This window comes from Dreissena polymorpha, chromosome 1 (genome assembly GCF_020536995.1).
Source record: "Dreissena polymorpha isolate Duluth1 chromosome 1, UMN_Dpol_1.0, whole genome shotgun sequence".
In the NCBI taxonomy this organism is placed as follows: Eukaryota; Metazoa; Mollusca; class Bivalvia; order Myida; family Dreissenidae; genus Dreissena; species Dreissena polymorpha.
In genome coordinates, this window is record NC_068355.1 from 24,964,078 (window position 1) to 24,978,118 (window position 14,041).

Genomic DNA, 14,041 nt, shown 5'->3' on the forward strand with positions numbered 1-14,041 from the left:
ATTTTATTTTTGACCTTTGACTTTGAAGGATGACCTTGACCTTGAAGGATGACCTTGACCTTGATTTTCCACCACTCAAAATGTGCGGCTTCATGAGAACGCCGCTTTGAAATTTTATAAAAAAAATTGACCTTGAAGGATGACCTTGACCTTTAACTTGCACCACTCAAAATGTGCAGCTTCATAACTCCGCTTTAAAAAAAAATGTTGACCTTTGACCTTGAAGGATGACCTTGACCTTAAAGAAGGGCCATGACCTTGAACTTTCACTACTAAAAATGTGTAGCTTCATGATAATGCCGCTTTGATTTTTTTTTTACCTTTGACCTTGACGGATGACCTTGACCTTGAAGAATGACATTGACCTTGAACTTCCACCACTCAAAATGTATAGCTTCATGAGAACGCCGCTTTGAAATTATTTAAAAAAAAATTACCTTGAAGGATGACCTTGACCTTTAACTTCCACAACTCAAAATGTGCAGCTTCATGATAACGCCGCTTTGCTGGTGTTTTTTTACCTTTGAGCTTGAAGGATGACCTTGACCTTGAAGGATGACCTTGACCTTGAACTTACACCACTCAAAATGTGCAGCTTCATGAGAACGCCGCTTTGAAATTAAAAAAAATAAATTGACCTTTGACCTTGAAGGATGACCTTGACCTTGAAGGATGACCTTGAACTTCCACCACTCAAAATGTGCAGCTTCTTGAAAAGGCCGCTTTGAATTTTTAATTATTTTTTTACCTTGGAGGATGACCTTGACCTTTAACTTCCATCACTCAAAATGTGCAGCTTCATGATAACGCCACTTTGATTTATTTTTTTTTACCTTTGACCTTGAAGGATGACCTTGACCTTGAATGATGACCTTGACCTTAAACTTCCACCACTCAAAATGTATAGCTTCATGATAACGCCGCTCTGATTTTTTTTTTTGACCCTTGATCTTGAAGGATGACCTTGACATTGAAGAATGACCTTGATCTTGAACTTCCAACACTCAAAATGTGCAGCTTCATGAGAACGCCGCTTTGACATAAAAAAAAATAATTTGACCTTGAAGGATGACCTTGACCTTGAACTTCCACCACTCAAAATGAGCAGCTTCATGAGATACACATGCATGCCAAATATCAAGTTGCTATCTTCAATATTAAAAAAGGTATGGCCAATGTAAAAGTTTTCGGACGGAAAGACGCCATATATTTGACATTTGATCTTGAAGGATGACCTTCACCTTCACCTTTCACCACTCAAAATGTTCAGCTCCATGAGATACACATGCATGCCAAATATCAAGATGCTATCTTCAATATTAAAAAAAGTTATGGCCAATGTTATAGTTTTCGGAGGGACAGACACCATAAAGTTGACATTTGACCTTGAAAAATGACCTTGACCTTTCACCACTCAAAATATGCAGCTCCATGAGATACACATGCATGCCAAATATCAAGTTGCTATCTTCAAAAGTGAAAAAGTTATGGCCAATGTCAAAGTTTCTTTCGGACGGATCGACAGACTGACATACTGACGGACAGTTCAACTGCTATATGCCACCCTACCGGGGGCATTAAAATTATTTTTTGGGGGTGGGGGGGTATAGTATGAGGGTGTGGTGGTCGTTTATTAGATATTCTTTAATAATAAAAAATAATAATGGGGGGGAAGGATTGAGGGGGGATTCGGGGGGGGGCATGGTTTGGGTGGAGTCTATTGTGGTATGTCAGGTAAGAGTTGTTGTGTCAAAGTATCAACCGAATCGAATCATTTATAAAGAAGTTATGGCAATTTTAGCAAAATTTAATAATTTGACCTTGAGAGTCAAGGTCATTCAAAGGTCAAGGTAAAATTTAACTTGCCAGGTACAGTACCCTCATGATAGCATGAAAGTATTTGAAATTTATAAGCAATAGCCTTGATACTTTACAAGTAAAGTGGATCTAAACCCAAAATGTAATCATATATTCAAAGTTACTAAGTCAAAAAAGGGCCACAATTCCGTAAAAATGACAACCAGAGTTATGCAACTTGTCCTTTAATGTCCCCTTATGATAGTTTGCGAGTGTTCCAAGTATGAAAGCAATACACTGTATCTATGTGCTTTAGGGTTAAAGTGGACCAAAACACAAAACTTAACCAGATTTTCAAGTATAAAGGGCCCATAATTCCGTCAAAATGCCAGTCAGAGTTACATAACTTTGCCTGCACAGTCCCCTTACGATAGTTAGTAAGTGTTGCAAGTATTGAAAGCAATAGCTTTGATACTGTAGGAATAAAGTGAACCTAAACACAAAACTTAACCAAATTTTCATTTTTCTAAGTATAAAAAGGGCACATAATTCTGTCAAAATGCAAGCCAGAGTTATCTAACTTTGCCTGCCCAGTCCCCTCATGATAGTAAGTAAGTGTACCAGGTTTGAATGCAATAGCATTGATACTTTATGAGAAAAGTGGACCTAAACGCAAAACTTAACCGGACGCTGACGCCGATGCAGACGCCGACGCCAAGGTGATGACAATAGCTCATTTAAAAAAAAATAAAAAATAGATGAGCTAAAAAATAGCAATTATGGTACAGATTTAATCACACGATAGTGGTGTCAAGGTTGTGCATACCCGTCTTTGTTATCAATTTAAACAAAAACATTCTGCATACGAACTTGGATATAAGTGACATAATTATATAAGCAGAAATTAGCATTTCAATCCTATTTAAAATTTGCACTTACAATATTAATTATATAAATTAATAGGAATAAGATTATTGTAAACGAACAACGCAATTGGTTATATTTCACATGTGTATGTAATTACGTTATGCATAGATTCACAATGTGTCGCGCTTGACAATGGAAATTGATTCGTACTTCAAAATGTTTGGTAAGAATAGCCATAATATACATAAATGCATTTCATGTAGAAGATAAAACTTGGTTATTAGAGTGCCCAATTTGTTGAAAGTCTCTGTCATCCAAAGTGCCCTATATTGGGAATCAAAGTATCCACAACTTCATGAATACCACCTATTAAAACATGCTCTATCTTCGTTTATATTTCATTGAATACTACCAAAATTTCAGTATTTGAAGCACACATGATTACTCAAACAATTTCTAGAAATATTTCCGAGTAGTTTTATTTTGTAAAAATGTTTACTGTTCATCCAGTTCATGCTGTTTTCCGACTGAATTTTCTATTTTTGGGAGAAAAATCTACCGTTCTTCCATGATTTTTTTCTTTCCAATATAAAAAGGGTACACCATTTATAAACTCGACCATGCGCCTTGTCTAAAAAACTAATCTTTATGATATAACTTAAAAAAACATGAGGAACTTACCTCTCTCGCGTGGCTTTTGTTGTTATCTGGTATCGAAGTGCCATCTGTTATCAAAGTATCCGCTTACCCATGCAGCGTGATGTGGGACTTTTGAAAAGTGGTTGTTACAGGAAGGTAGTCTTAATGCTGAGTTTTCATGATGGACCGATACTACACATGTTTCATATTCAATGAACTTTAAATATATTTGCCAAAATGTAGACACACATTGCAGGTGTATGCCAATATTTCTGTACCACAACACTTGGCCAACTGTAAATTACAAATAGTTGGTTTAAGTTTAGTAAAATCTGCACAGGTGGCATGCACAATGTAGTTTCTTATTTAGCTTTTTCCTTGCACAAAATAGCGAATTTGTGTATGTTATTGTTTTGTATCCCAAATGCACGCATGTAATGTGCTTGCATGTTGAAAAACATCGAAAGAATGGCAAAAAAGAATGAGCCACCACCGCTGTGTTATCCTGTACCACAGGACCCTGGCACTGTCATCCCCTACGCCACCCGTTGAAGCGAACCTGTCAACTATTGAGTGTTACAAATTAAAACTAAAAATGGCGCTGCACAGGCCGATGAGTATCCTGACGCCGCATATTTGACCCAGGGGCGCCCCAGGTTTGGTAATGGGGCCATGCATTGTTGAGATTGACCGTATTGCCATAATAGAAGTTCAGTATCAATTTGAAGTGAATCTGTGTAGAAATGAAGAAGTTAAGTAAAAGGCAATTTTAGGTGGGTGTGGCCTATGTGGGCGGGGTGCCCCAGGGTTGGTAATGGGGTTATTCATAGTTGAGATTGACCGTATTGTCATAAGAATAGTTCAGTATCAATTAGAAGTGAATCGGTGTAGAAATAAATAAATTATAGCAAAAGTCAATTTTGGGTTGGTGTGGCCTATTTGGGCGGGGCGCCCCAGGGTTGGTAGTGGGACCATGCATAGTTGAGATTGACCGTATTGTCATAAGAGAAGTTCAGTACCAATTAGAGGTAAATCGGTGTAGAAATGAAGAAGTTATAGTAAAAGGCATTTTTGGGTGGGTGTGGCCTATGTGGGTGGGGCGCCTAAGGGTTGGTACTGGGGCCATGTATAGTTGAGATTGAGCGTATTGTCATGCATAGTTGAGATTGACCGTATTGTCATTAGAGAGTTTCAGTATAAATTTGAAGTGAATCGGTGTAGAAATGGAGAAATTATAGTAAAAGGCAATTTTGGGTGGGTGTGGTCTATGTGGGCGGGGCGCCCCAGGGTTGGTAATGGGGCCATGCATAGTTGAGATAGACCGTATTGTCATAAGAGAGGTTCAGTATCAATTTGAAGTAAATCGGTGCAGAAATGAAGAAGTTAATGTAAATAACATAAAAAAATGAGTAAAAATCTCTGACCTGGCCCCGCCCCAATCAACATCACTTTTGACCCAGGGGTCAGATCAAAATTCCAAATAGTGCAGCGTCGCACATATGCTTATAACTACCATGTGTGTAAGTTTCAAGGTTCTAGTGCTTATAATGTTGGAGGAGATAGTGGTTGCTAAGGACGGACAGACAGACGGACGGACAGACGGACGGACGGCGGAGATAACCACAATATCCCCACGCTGTTGTAGGTTGAAGGACTTTTCAAAAAGCATGGGGATAAAAATACACATACATTGAACATTAATTTAATAAACCAATTATGATACAAACTTACCTTTTATCAAAAGCCAAGTTTACAAACATGTCATACCTGTGCATGTATTATGGAATCACTTGCACTAGGTTGTTGGCAAGTAGGAGAATGACGTCCACAGTCTAACTCTAATCAAATCTTAACTTGATCAATGCCCCATATACAAGCGTATTTTGACAAATTGGTTTTCTCATTTCATCTAAGGAAGGTACTTATTTTATTTACAATAACTGCTTATATACTTTAATATTAAGAGTATAGTATCACTTATGTGATTGAAAAGTATAACAAGAGTAAAGCATAATGGGTGCCCAATCGGCTGCAGGTGCAATTTTAAATAAATGAAAGCTTGTCAGAATTTTTTAGAGGTCACAGTGACCTTAAGCTTTGACCTTGTGACTCAAAAATGGGTTTGGCATGTAGAACTCATCAAGGTGCAGCTACATATGAAGTCTCAATGTTGTAGGTTGAAGGACTTTGATTTTAGAGTCAATGTTCTAAACCTTGACAAAATATCAAGGTTTTAGCACGACGCAGGCAGCGGGCAATATTAGCTGGCTATGACAATACCTCGGGTTTTCTCTGAAAACAGCCGAGCTAAAAATCAGCATATACCAGTCAATGCTTCATTACAGAGATAATTCCAACGATTTTCCACCAATATGTGGCAGAGGTAAAGGAAAATGAGAGCCGGGCTCCGTCGCTTCAAAGACCAAACGAACATATTATATAAATTTATTTGACTCATTTTTGTGTGTATATTGATTGTTCAACATGAGTCAATATTTTTCCTATGTATATAATGTTATTATAAGTATGCTATTATGTATTGTTTATTTATAATCTAATTATGTATTTTTCACCAAATTGTCATTGTTGAAATTAAATTGTGTTCATTTATGTAAACAAAAGTAAAATTTTGCATTACATTAAAGTGTACAATTTAATTATCTTGTAATTATTTAAAATATACTTGTATATTTATATTTTATTTTTATTGCATATCTGCTTTTCAAAACTTTTGACATAATGCCATTTAATCAACTTTGTAAAGGCAAAAGATGCACCTTTAACGCACATGCGTGCTTTTATAAGTGCGTTTTGACTACCTTTCAAGTGCGTTAAATGTGGGCTTTTATGTGGGTTAGCACTGCGCTATAAGCGAGTTAAATATGTGCTTTAAAAAAAAACTGACTAACAAAAAACCCCACAAATTTAACTCTCTTAAGCGCAATTATAACTTGCCAAAAAGCGCACATTTCACCAACATGTATGCTTTATGTGGGTTTAAACTGCGCTTTAAGTGTATTTAATGTGCACTGTTTAGGAGATCTGTCTTATCAAAAGCTCGCATTTAACGCACATGAATGCCAGCAAAAAACGCACTTATACAAATTCACACATAAACTCACTTAAAAGCGCAGTTGTTACCCACATAAAAGCGCCCCTTAGTTTCTTGTTGGTTTTGGTAAAAACTCACTTTGTAAGAAAAAGCGCACATAAAACACATTTCCAATACAGCCACGTAACACACACGCAAAATGTACGTTAAACGCATGTTTTACACACTTTTTCGAGAAGGGATATACATAGAGATTTATTGAATTTTGGAAAAATTTAACTTTAGAGACATTATGCGTAGATGAATTCTGGTTAACCTTAAGGTTGTCTAACGTTCAAAGCATGTGACTAATTTCCTAAGACCTTGAATTCTGCCATTGACCTTTCACCAAGGGATATGAGAGCTGTATCAGAATTATCGTTTGATCACTAGGAAATAACAACCACATGTAAAATTAAAATCATCAAGAATTCAAAAGTTACATGCTAAAACATGATCCAAACTGGTGGACTCAAAGAAAACTAGTGACCTGAAAATCAATAGGGGTCATCTGCCAGTCATGATCAATGTACCTATGAAGTTTCATGATCCTAGCCATAAGCGTTCTTGAGTTATCATCCGGAAACCATTTTAGTATTTCGGGTCACCGTGACCTTGACCTTTGACCTAGTGACCTCAAAATCAATAGGGGTCATCTGCCAGTCATGATCAATCTACCCATGAAGTTTCATGATCCTAGGCGTATGCGTTCTTGAGTTATCATCCGGAAACCATTTTACTATTTCGGGTCACCGTGACCATGACCTTTGACCTAGTGACCTCAAAATCAATAGGGGTCATCTGCAAGTCATGATCAATATACCTATGAAGTTGCATGATCCTAGGCCCAAGCGTTCTTGAGTTATCGTCTGACAACCACCTGGTGGACGGACCGACCGACATCATGAGCAAAGCAATATACCCCCTCTTCTTCGGGGGGCATAAAAATGGGGGGTGGGTGGGGGGGGGTGGTAGGGAGGGGCGGGGGGTAATAATGTGGGGTGTGGTTATTTATTGGATGTTTAAAAAAAATTGGGGGGGGATGGGGGGGTAGGGGGAGTGAGAGGGGGGTATAATGTGGGGTGTGGTAATTTATTAGATGTTAAAAAAAATAATTGGGGGGTGGGGTTGGGGGGTGGAGGGGTGCGGGGGTAGGGGAGTGAGAGGGGGGTAATAATGTGGGGTGGGGTAATTTATTAGATGTTGAAAAAAAAATGGGGGGTGGGGGGTAGGGGGAGTGAGGGGTGAGAGGGGGTAATAATGTGGGGTGGGGTAATTTATTTGATGTTTAAAAAAATTGGGGGGGGGTGGGGGGTGGGGGTGAGAGGGGGTAATAATGTGGGGTGTGGTTATTTATTAGATGTTGAAAAAAAAAGTTGGGGGTGGGGTGGTGGGGGTGGGGGGTTTGGGGAAGGGGGGAGTGAGAGGGGGGTATAATGTGGGGTGTGGTAATTTATTAGATGTTTAAAAAAAAATGGGGGAGGTGGGGGGTGGGGGGGGTAGGGGTGTGGGGGGGTTTAGAGGGGGGTAATAATGTGGGGTGTGGTAATTTATTAGATGTTTAAAAAAAAGAGTTTTTTCTGGGGGGGTGGGGGGTTAGGGGGGGGGGGTGGGGGAGTAGGGGGGTGAGAGGGGGGTATAATGTGGGGTGGGGTTATTTATTAGATGTTTAAAAAAATTGGGGGGGGGTGGGGGTAGGGGGGTGAGAGGGGGTAATAATGTGGGGTGTGGTAAGTTATTAGATGTTTAAAAAAAAATTGGTGGGGGGAGGGTGGTTTGGGGGTTGGGGGGGGGTAGGGGGTGAGAGGGGGTAATAATGTGGGATGTGGTAATTTATTAGATGTTTAAAAAATAATTGGGGGGGTGGGGGTGGGGGAGGAGTAAGGGGGTGGGGGTGAGAGGGGGTATAATGTGGGGTGGGGGTAATTTATTAGTTTTTAAAAAAATTGGGGGGTGGGGGGTTGGGGGGGTGGTAGGGGGGAGTGACAGGGGGGTATAATGTGGGGTGTGGTAATTGATTAGATGTTTAAACAAATGGAGGGGGTGGGGGTAAGGTGGAGTGAGAGAGGGGTATAATGTGGGGTGGGGTTATTTATAAGTTGTTCAAAAAAATAGGGGGGTGGGGGGGGGGGTAGTGGGGGGGGGTAGGGGGTGGGGGTGAGAGGGGTGTTTAATGTGGGGTGTGGTAATTTATTAGATGATGTTTAAAAAAAATGTGGGGGGGGCGATATCCTCTATTCATTTAACATGAAATTTTAACTTATTGCATTTGTTTCCCCTGTATATAAGAAAGATATAAAAGTGTATTACCTCCTCTGTCCTGCTTATATTTATATTAATCAACAAAATTAAACATTAACACAATATTTGATATACAAAAAAATCATATTCTGATAATATTTTTACTGATGCACTTTTTTTTACTCAAAGGATGATGTTTCATTGGACTGATAATTATAGATTTAGGATTACAGACCAGTTGCTTCAGTTATATTGTTCAGAGTTCGCCCTGTTGGCCGCGTATGCATTCTTGAGTTATCATCCAAAAACCATTTTACTATTTCAGGTCACCGTGACCTCGACCTTTGACCTAGTGACCTCAAAATCAAAAGGGGTCATCTGCGAGTCATGATCAATGTACCTATAAAGTTTCATGATCCTAGGCCCAAGCGTTCTTGAGTTATCATCTGACAACCACCTGGTGGACGGACTGACAGACTGACCGACATGAGCAAAGCAGTATACCCCCTCTTCTTCGAAGGGGGGCATATATATCTAGAACAGCAAACTAAATTATTGGTGAAATACCTTTTGTTTAGGTTGGTACAATTCAAGCAACACAGCTTTCAAAGGTCACACCAGAATTTTCTTTTTAAAATGGAAATAATTTTTCATTGCATGGTATAATATCATAGTGCACCGTGTGACAAATAATAAGTATGTTTATATGAAGGGAGGTACATTTTAATGAAAATGTTATATCTGTGTGCATGTATATTTTTATATCAATATAGAACCAATTATGATTAATAGATCCTTAAATAAAGTACTGCTAAGAGCTAAACAAATGAATGTGTGTGTATAAAGAGACAGATTGTCTGGTCAATGCAATGGATGGTACACTAGCTTCGAAAGTTGGTGACGCAAGTTTAATCCCCATTGCGGCATGCACATTGGGTTTGTGATCATCATAGCTGACAGATTGTTATAATTTCCTCCGGGTACTCTTGCTTCCAGAAAAGCACAAGACTACAACCAAATTGACTATCTTGTAGTAAAAATATATACCACCAGCCGGAAATTTCAGTACTCTACACAGTAATTTCTGTGAATGGGCTCCAACTTTTTATTTTTAGACAAGATTTTATGCACAAATGATTATGAGCAACTTTAATTCCAACTTCAATTCCACTATTATAATCTTTCTTACAAAGTGTTTGTGTCCAAAATGACAGTTTGAAAACAAGGATTTTCCAATACAATGATACAAGCAAAAGATGTTAAAAATAACATGTTGATCTCTTAATACATAAAATTTTCTGTCTTTTCCCAAATAATCCAGAATAATCAAGATTTCTCATTTCAAAAGCCAAATTTTGCCAATATTGAGATACAATGTGCTTGAGAATTTATGAACACAATCACCCGCTTTTACTGGAAGTACATCTGTAAGGCTCAGGTACACGCATGAATCATTTATTTCAAAATTTTGAAAATCAAATGTATTGGTATCTTAATTATCTATAACTAAAGGAATATAAATGTGTCCCATACCTGTGGATTTTTACAACACAATCAGAGCAGCACAGCTGAGTGTGGTCTTGGCAAAACTGTGTCAGTATTTTATCCTCATGTGCTTCACACATCCTGAGAAAATCCTCCACCTCCTTTGGAACTGGCCATTTCTTAATATCTCCCCTTCCAACAGTAGTATGCTCTGTAGAAAGCCGATTATGAAGGTGACCACATCTTTTACAGTAAAACATATGACATGCCTCACAGTAAATATCTGCAGATTCCTCGAGATTCAGCTCTTGACAAGACGTGCACCGAAAGTCTTCAACCATACGCAAACGTTTTGGAACCGAAGACAATGAAACTGTTGCCATTGTATTTTTTGTGCATAAATTAAAATCTTTTTATTTAAATAGTTAAAGTATGTTTCTGGAAAAAGGTCCATGAAACACAAACATATAGTAAGATTGAAAAGTTAATCAGCCCTAGAAGTTAACACTGAAATAAATTCAAACACAAATCAAATTCAAGCCCAATATCATTCAAGCTTTACCGTCAATAAACAAAGTTACTATGCACAATACCACGTAAGCAGCCAAATCTCAACTGCTTGATTTTGCGGTAGTAAAATGTTAACCTGCATTAACTAGTAGGCTGGGTTTATATGCCAGTGATTTCCTGCTGACATAAGAGTGTTTATAAATAGAAACACGTGTTTGAGCAGACAGCCATTTGGTATAGCATTGCATCTGTATTTACATGTTAACTTGATTTGAGTGATTCGCTAGCTATTGGCTGAGAGAATTTCATAACCTTTCAAGTGGGCGGTGCTTAGCATTTACAGGGAAATTTGAATTTCAAGCAGTCAACAAAAAACTTTTTCTGTAATTCAATACCTATATAACTTTCAACCACAAAATTACACATACATATTGTTTGTATACTTAAGTATATGTATGCCAGATTTCATTGGAAAATATTAAATACAAACTTAAATATTATGATAATAATCGTTTTTGTTTTCTGCTGTTTACACACCATTTTACAACTAAAAAGTAGACATTTTGTGAGTTTGTGGCCCTTTTATACTGCTTCTCCGGTACAGTAAACCAAATTGTTACATATCCTTATAAAGAAGGTAGTTTTAACCCTTGTGTAAAAGCAAAGGGGAAATATCTCACTGCTTGAAGCTAAACAGTGAATAGTTCAAGAGTCAGTGTTGCCCAAATACTTGGGGCAAAATGCAATTTATGAAGATTATACAGTGGCTTTATTCATAATTGTGAAAATAATAATTTTTTATTTATAAAATCAAAATTCTAACTATATGCAATCCAATCGTCTTATTGATTAATTTGGAAATAATTTCTATAGCAATAAACATTTTATTTTGTTTAAAAAATTTCATTTCAACACATGTTTGACCTGTGTAACAATGAAATTCAAAATGTGTCTCACTGATTTAGATTTAATGAACAAAAGGGCCCCAATAAATAAAAGGTATTATACCGTATAATGGCTTTTCGCTTGAGTATTCAAGCTCATTTTTCAGTTGGCATTGAAAACAAAAGTAATATAAAAGTTTCTTGTTGAATCACATTAAACTGAGAGATGAGTAAATGACACAAAGCACACATGTTCTACAGCATGTAGCTCTGCAAATAAAATAGCGAAATAAATGAAAATATTAAATTGAGAGAAACGTTCGGGACACACAGTACACATGTGCAGCGTGACACACCAATTGACTGACCAATCGGCACATCCCCTGTAGACCAATGCACCCACTTTGTTTGCAGGGCTATTATACAAATGACAAATGGCAATAGTTCTCAAAAACTAATTCATAGCAAAGACTTGTTTTACTATCAACCTTAACATAAAAGTCCTCCACCAGTGAATGCTTGGGTTATAAAATAAGCCAAACAGAATGGAGTTAATCACACCAAAATATGGGGACTAGTCAAAGCCGAAATGTCTTAATTCCTTTACAATAATCCACATCGTTAGGTCGTTCAGCTATGAAAGAGAAATCCATAAAGTAATTGAAGGTGCATTTACACATGTATTGGAGTTCGTCATTTATGCTTTATATTGATAAATGTAAACATTGGATCTAAAAAAGATGTGTTTGTGAAACACCATGTCCCCGTATATGACGTTTGACCTTGAAGGATGACCTTGACCTTGACCCTTCACCACTCAAAATGTGCAGCTCCATGAGATACACATGCATGTCAAATATAAAATTGCTAGCTTCAATATTGCAGAAGTGACATTACATGAGCAATTTTGACCCATACATTTGACCTTGAAGGATGGCCTTGACCTTTCACCACTTAAAATGTGCAGTTCCGTGAGATACACATGCATGCCAAATATCGAGTTGCTATCTTAAAATATTGCAAAAGTACTCATAAATGCGCGATTTTGACCGCATATATTTGACCTGTGACCTTGAAGGATGACCTTGACCTTTCACCACTCAAAATGTGCAGCTCCATGAGATACACATGCATGCCAAATATCAAGTTGCTATCTTGAATATTGAAATATTGCAAAAGTGTACATTAAATGAGCGATTTTGACCCATATATTTGACCTTTGACCTTGAAGGATGACCTTGACCTTAAACTTTCACCACTCAAAATGTGCAGCTCCATGAGATGCATATGCATGCTAAATATCAAGTTGCTATCTTCAATATTGCAAAAGTTATTGCAAATGTTAAAGTTGGCGCAAACCAACAGACCAACCAACCATAATATGTCCCCCACTACTATGTGGGGGACATAAAAAACTCCAGAAAAACATCAAGAATCAAATTTATAAAAAAAGAAAACAAAGTAACCCGCATCAGGGCTTTATTCTACCAAGGCACGTGACTTATTTTCTATATACAAAGAAGGAAAAGTATCGTTGGTTATTAGCCCGATTTACCAACGGTTGTAAGTATGACGTCACTTTGATTGTCCACGCACTGTTTATGAATGAAGACAACGTCATTTGATTGTCCTTGTTGTGGTGACGTCATGTTTTTGCGGAAAAGTTTAGGATGTTCGGTTAATATAATTCTCAATTATAACCTTTAAATCGCGGATAACTTATTAACGAACTCGTGCTAGAAACAAAATAATTGACGTGTAAGCGTTGGTTATTGCGGTAATAACCAACAGTATGTCGTTCCTATGCTTGTTATCAAACCACTTGGGCTACGCCCTCGTGGTTTAATTCCTACGCATCGGAACTCCATACCGTTGGTTATTACCGCAATAACCAACGCTTACACATCGATTATTTCTTAAACAACTGACCCCTGGAGTCCTGGAGTAAAAGTCAACCACTTAGACCACTCGGTCAACCCGAGCTCATACGATGCAGGATGTATTTTATACTATATATAAGCAATCCTCGTAGCTTAACAAAATATAACGACAACAACAGAACTCTCCAAATTATTCTGAATCAAAAGTATCATGTTGCAACCCTTTAAAATTATCAGGTTTTTAAAACGTAAAAGTTTACATATAATGGCCATTTTAGAGGAATATAATTGTTCAGTTTTACTGTTTCCTCACAAATATCATAATTAAAACGAAAATTTGGGAATCTGAAACAACTTTTTTTTAATTTTGTCAATATACCAAAACGTGAAAAGGCCCCTTTAAAATGGAGTTTAAAACATACGCTTTGGGACACAAATATAGACTTTAACTGATGGACTGACAAGTGCAATTCTTAATGCCTCCCACTTTGTGAAGGCATTAAAACAACTTGACCTTGAAACCAAGGATGCCACGAAATGATGTTGTGCCTCACACACTGACTCATACAGGTTCAGATTTTATTCAAAGTTACTAGAATTATGTTTTAAAATCCTTTAACCCTTTAATCATGATCTAGTTATAGAGC

The 14,041-nt window shown here is 37.6% G+C and overlaps 1 long non-coding RNA gene across 5 annotated transcripts in view; it reads right to left on the reverse strand.

Moving 5' to 3' along the window:
- The window catches only part of LOC127874526 (uncharacterized), a 52,217-nt gene extending 41,497 nt beyond the window's left edge, over positions 1 to 10,720 (reverse strand). For all 5 annotated transcript variants that reach the window (XR_008046973.1, XR_008046975.1, XR_008046971.1 and 2 more), the window contains exon 1: positions 10,169 to 10,720. This is a non-coding gene — a long non-coding RNA (uncharacterized LOC127874526). The remainder of the gene's footprint in view (positions 1 to 10,168) is intronic.
- Positions 10,721 to 14,041: the final 3,321 nt, after the last annotated feature.